This window comes from Elephas maximus, chromosome 6 (genome assembly GCF_024166365.1).
Source record: "Elephas maximus indicus isolate mEleMax1 chromosome 6, mEleMax1 primary haplotype, whole genome shotgun sequence".
Lineage (NCBI taxonomy): Eukaryota > Metazoa > Chordata > Mammalia > Proboscidea > Elephantidae > Elephas > Elephas maximus.
The window spans coordinates 106,010,105-106,016,104 of record NC_064824.1 but is presented as its reverse complement, the minus strand read 5'-3'; positions in this window follow the sequence as shown (position 1 = coordinate 106,016,104).

The following is a 6,000-nucleotide window of genomic DNA, read 5'->3' as shown; positions in this document are numbered from 1 at the left end:
AAAGGGGGAGGCCTCACTCTACCTGATTTTAGAACCTATTACACTGCCACAGCCTGGTACTGGTACAACAACAGATACATAGACCAATGGAACAGAATTGAGAATCCAGACATAAATCCATCCACATATGAGCAGTTGATATTTGACAAAGGCCCCAAAGCAGTTAAATGGGGAAAAGACAGTCTTTTTAACAAATGGTGCTGGCATAACTGGATATCCATCTGCAAAAAAATGAAACAAGGCTCGTACCTGACACCATGCACAAAAACGAGCTCAAAATGGATGAAAGGCCTAAACATAAAATCTAAAACAATAAAGATCATGGAAGAAAAAATAGGGACAATGTTAGAAGCCCTAATACGTGGCTACACAAAACATTACTAACGCTGCAAAAGAAAAATTAGATAACTGGGAGCTCCTAAAAATCAAACACCTATGCTCATCCAAAGACTTCACCAAAAGAGTAAAAAGATTACCTACAGACTGGGAAAAAGTTTTTAGCTTAGACATTTCCGATCTGGGCCTGATCTCTAAAATTTACATGACACTGCAAAAACTCAACTACAAAAAGACAAATAACCCAAATAAAAAATGGTCAAAAGATATGAACATACACTTCACTAAAGAAGACATCCAGGTAGCTAACAGATACATGTGGAAATGCTCACGATCATTAACCATTAGAGAAATGCAAATCAAAAGTACAATGAGATTCCATCTCACTCCAACAAGTCTGGCATTAATACAAAAAGCACAAAATAATAAATGTTGGAGAGGTTGTGGAGAGACTGGAACACTTATACACTGCTGGTGGGAATGTAAAATGGTGCAACCACTTTGGAAATCGATTTGGCGCTTCCTTAAAAAGCTAGAAATAGAAACTACCAGACCATCCAGCAATCCCACTCCTTGGACTATACCCTAGAGAAGTAAGAGCCTTTACCCGAACAGATATATGCACAGCCGTGTTCATTGCAGCACTGTTTATAATAGCAAAAAGATGGAAGCAACCAAGGTGCCCATCAACAGATGAATGGGTAAATACAATGGAATACTACACATTGATAAAGAACAGTGATGGATCTATGAAACATTCCATACCATGGAGGAATCTGGAAGGCATAATGCTGAGTGAAATTAGTCAGTTGCAAAAGGACAAATATTGTATAAGACCACTATTATAATAACTCAAGAAACAGTTTAAACAGAGAAGAAAATATTCTTTGATGGTTACGAGAGGGGGGAGGGAAGAGGGAGGGAAAATGTATTCATTAATTAGTTAGTAGATATGAACTACTTTAGGTGAACGGAAAGATAACACACAATACAGGCAAGGTCACCACAACTGGACTAAACCAAAAGCAAAGAAGTTTCCTGAATAAACTGAATGCTTTGAAGGCCCGTGTTGCAGGGGCGGGAGTTTGGGGACCATGGTTTCAGGGGACATCTAAGTCAATTGGCATAATAAAATCTATTAAGAAAATATTCTGCATCCCACTTTGGAGAGTGGCATCTGGAGCCTTAAACGCTAGCAAGCGGCCACCTAAGAGGCATCAATTGGTCTCAACCCATCTCGACCATAGGAGAATGAAGAACACCAAGGACACAAGGTAATTATGAGCCCCAGAGACAGAAAGGGCCACATAAACCAGAGGCTACATCAGCTTGAGACCAGAAGAACTAGATGGTGCCCAGCTACAACCGATGACTACCCTGACAGGGAACACAACAGAGAACCCCTAAGGGAGCAGGAGAGCAGTGGGATGCAGACCCCAAATTCTCGTAAAAAGACCAGACTTAATGGTCTGCTGAGACTAGAAGGACCCCGGTGGTCATGGCCCCCAGACCTTCTGTTGGCCCAGGACAGGAACCATTCCCAAAGCCAACTCTTCAGACAGGGATTGGACTGGACAGTGGGATGGAGAGGGATGCTGGTGAGGAGTGAACTTCTTGGATCAGGTGGACACTTGAGACTATGTTGGCATCTCCTGTCTGGAGGGGAGATGAGAGAGTAGAGGGGGTTAGAAGCTGGCAGAATAGACATAAAAAGAGAGAGTGGAGGGAGGGAGCGGGTTGTCTCATTAGTGGGGAGTAATTGGGAGTGTGTAGCAAGGTGTATATAAGGTTTTCTGTGAGAGACTGGCTTGATTTGTAAACTTTCACTTAAAGCACAATAAAAATTAAAAAAAAAAGACTCTCTTTTTAATTACATTGCAAAAGTCAAATATGAAATAAACATAGCATGTCGTAAGATGCTTCACATTTTGTAGGAAAAATTGAGCCAACAATAATCTTCTTGATTTATTAATGGTTCATTGTGAGGACTGGGCAAAGTTTTGTTCCGTTGTACATGAGGTGGCTATGAGTCAGAACTGACTCGACAGCACCTATGAACAACCACAGGTATTTTCTATAGGATCACGTCCAAAGCGTGATATTAGTAAAGGTAGTATCAATATCTCCTAAGGCAGTGCATGTAGAGAAAACAGACTCCAGGGTCGATTTGGAGTCAGGCGCATATTTGAATCTGCTTCTGCTACTTAATAGACGTATGGTAATGGGGAAATTACTACTCTTTCCGAAATTCAGTTCCTTCACTTGTTAAAAATTGAGCAATAATACCTCCCTCACATAATCGTAGTGAAAATCAGATGCCAATATATGTAATGGAGACCTGGGGAGTGCAAATGGTTAACGCAATTGGCTGCTAACTGAGAAGTTGGAGGTTTGAGTCTGCCCACAGGCACCTTGGAAAAAAGGCCTGGTGATCTATTTCTGAAAAATTAGCCACTGAATACCCTGTGGAGCTCAGTTCTACTCTGACAAACGAGAGTTGCCATGAGTCAGAACTGACTTGATGGCAACTGCGTTGTTTTTTTTTAATGCAGATATATGTAAAATATCAGGTATAGAGAAGGCATTTGATGTGAGGTAGTTAACACTATATAAAGGTGCTGTTTTCGCTTTGTCCGACTGCCAATGTTTCTTTGTGATCTTACTTTGTTGATTATTTTAAATATTTGGATACTTTGCATGTGTTCTACAATGTAAACCTAGGGTCTCTGGGCTATAAAAAGTAGCTAAATATGACTAATATTGAAAATGTGCCTTTGGGGGACACCCTTGTTGAATAAATCTTGTAGAATGAATTCTAAGATGGTCCACAGACTTTGAAAAAAGGTCATAATGATGTCTGCAGGATTTACATGGCAAAATTTTGGTTAAGAATTCTCTGAGTTGATGGCTCATAGTCACATGGAGAAAGCCTCTGCGGAAACCCTCTTCCTCTTCTCAAGCAAATTTTAAGACAAATCTTGACGTTAAGCCAAGAAACCTGGTCTTTCATCTGTACGGTCAAGTGTAGAGCATAGTTCTGGGAGTTAGATGCCTCTGCTCAGCCACTTACTGGTTATGCAACCTTGAACAATTAATATGTTTTAAGCTTTGGTTTCTTCATCCATAAAGTTGGGAATGATAAAAATACTTACCTCAGGTTTGTTGTGAGAATTAAGAGACATTATATATAAAGCATTTATGTGCCCCTGCCCTCTGACACACTCTAAGTGCTCAATAAATGGTAACAATTACAGTGAAGGAAACCCTGGGGCGTAGTGGTTAAGAGTTCCGACTGCTGACCAAAACGTAGGCAGTTTGAATCCATCAGACCCTCCTTGGAAACTCTATAAGGCAGTTCTGCTCTGTTCTATAGGGCCAAAGGGAGCCCTGATGGTGCAGAGGTTAAGCATTTGGCTGCTAGCTGAAAGGTTGGTGGTGCGAATCCACCAGACACTCTGTGGAAGAAAGATGTGGCAGTCTGCTCCCGTAAAGATTTACAGCATTGGAAATCCTATGCAGCAGTTTTATTCTGTCCTTTTTCAAAGGGTGACTACGAGTTGGAATCAACTTGACAGCAGTAGGTTTGGTTTTGGTTTGGTTATCACAGTGAAACCTGTGAGAGCCTAAACTTGACGGGACTGCTTTGTCTTTCCAGGTCTCACAAGTTTTCCATCTTTGACAGGGCGCAGTCTTACCACTTTGCCAAGGCTCAGTTTAGTGGAAAATATTTGCATTTTCCTTTTCTGACAGGTTCTGCCTTATACAGATTTTACTGTATTTGTAAAATCTTCATACTCACAAGCTAACAGGCATATCATATTTTGTTCAAACATGTTAATAGTGTTAAAACAAAAACAAAGTTCATTTGCATCTCCAAAACATCAAATTATATGCTTTGGTCTTGCCTTGCATTTTACTTCTAGAGTTTCCTATATATGCATTCTTTTCCTTCCCCTTTACTCCTGAACCTGTCTTCTGCCCCAGTGCTTCTCAATGGCCTGTCCACCCCTCAACACACATGATCAGAACAGCCATGAGAAGGGGGAAGGAGGACCCTCTCTAACAAATTAGAAAAGGGGTTCTACCTCCCTTTCATCTCCAAGATTTTGGTATGCTCCCCATGGGTCCTAAAAAAAAAAAAAGGGTCCTAGTAGTTTTTAGTAGTTTAGCTATTATACTAAAACCTGCGAAAGCTGGAACCTGTGTAAGGCGGAAACCTGTCAGTGAAGGAAAATTCAAATATTTTCCATTAATAGGAGAGATAGAAAAGTGGTAAGACTGCACCCTGTCAAAGGTGGAAAACTCATGTGACCTAGAAAAACAAGTCAGTCCTGTTGAGTTCTGGCTCTCACAGGTTTCACTGTATTTACTTTACTCAACTAAAGTCAAAAGAGATAAGATAGCTAACGTCGAATATTCATTCAACAGTGCCAGATAGTCTGAGTTACAGATGTTATTTTGACTCTGTAACAACCAGGCAGGACAGGTATTAGTATCCCTACTTCTAAGATGAGTAGGCAGAAGCTCCGAGGCAATAACTTGCTCAGTCACATGTATACCTAGTAAGTGACAGCACGAATGACCATAAGGATCAAGATGAATTCATGCATTTAGATGTGATGGCTCTACTAGATTTTCTACTTCGAGGCAAGGCTCACTGGACAGCCTTTTAAAGAGAGGTAAAGTTAGCCTCTCATCTTGGCTCTAACATATATGTGTGCTATCATATCAGAATCCTGGTGGCGCAGTGGTTAAGAGCTACGGTGGGCTATGGCTGTTAACCAAAAACTTTGGCAGTTCGAATCCACCAGGCTCTCCTTGGAAATCCTATGGGACAGTTCTACTCTGTCCTATAGGGTCGCTATGAGTTAGAATCCACTAGACCGCAACAGGCTTTTTTTTTTTTGGATCATAGTATCACCCTATCTGTACATGTATTGTTCACCTTTTTACACCATTTTTCCCCTTCTACCACAAAAAAAAATTTTTATACACAATAACAAATGCACCATGATCCTTGTATAGCCCATGCATATACATTATAGTCAACGCACAAATTACACTCATAAATGAATGCTATAAATTTCACTAACATACAAAAAGTAAATAAAACTATATTTTCCTCAATCATAGTAATTCCTGTTTAATCTCCCCTGGCAAATATCGAATTTCCAGTTGTCCTTACTTTTTAAAACGGAACATTTCAAATATTGTGGTATCAAGTCCATAAAGTCAAAGAGAGGGAAAGATGAGGAGTGTGGATGTTTCTTCCACTACAGGTAAAACTAAGTTTCGCATCTGAGTAAGTGCCGTATTCTGTGATCACTCCTGAAGTAGAAGTTCAGCTCACAGATGCATTTTGGGGATACTTGAACCACTCTAGAGAGCCCTGCTTGGTTTCACAGCAGTTAAAGGGCTCGGCTGCTAAGCGGCCGTTGGAATCTACCAGCCGCTCCGCAGGAGAAAGATGTGGCCTTGGAAACCCTAAGGGGCAATTCCACCCCTTCTTATAGGATAGCTATGAGTCAGATGGACTCCACGGCAACAGTTTTGAACCACTCTTGCCACTTAAGGTCAAGCAAACAATTGTCCAATTTCAAAAACGTGTTGTACAGGGCTTTCATCTCAAAGATAACAGGGTTTCTACCTACATATCTCCATATT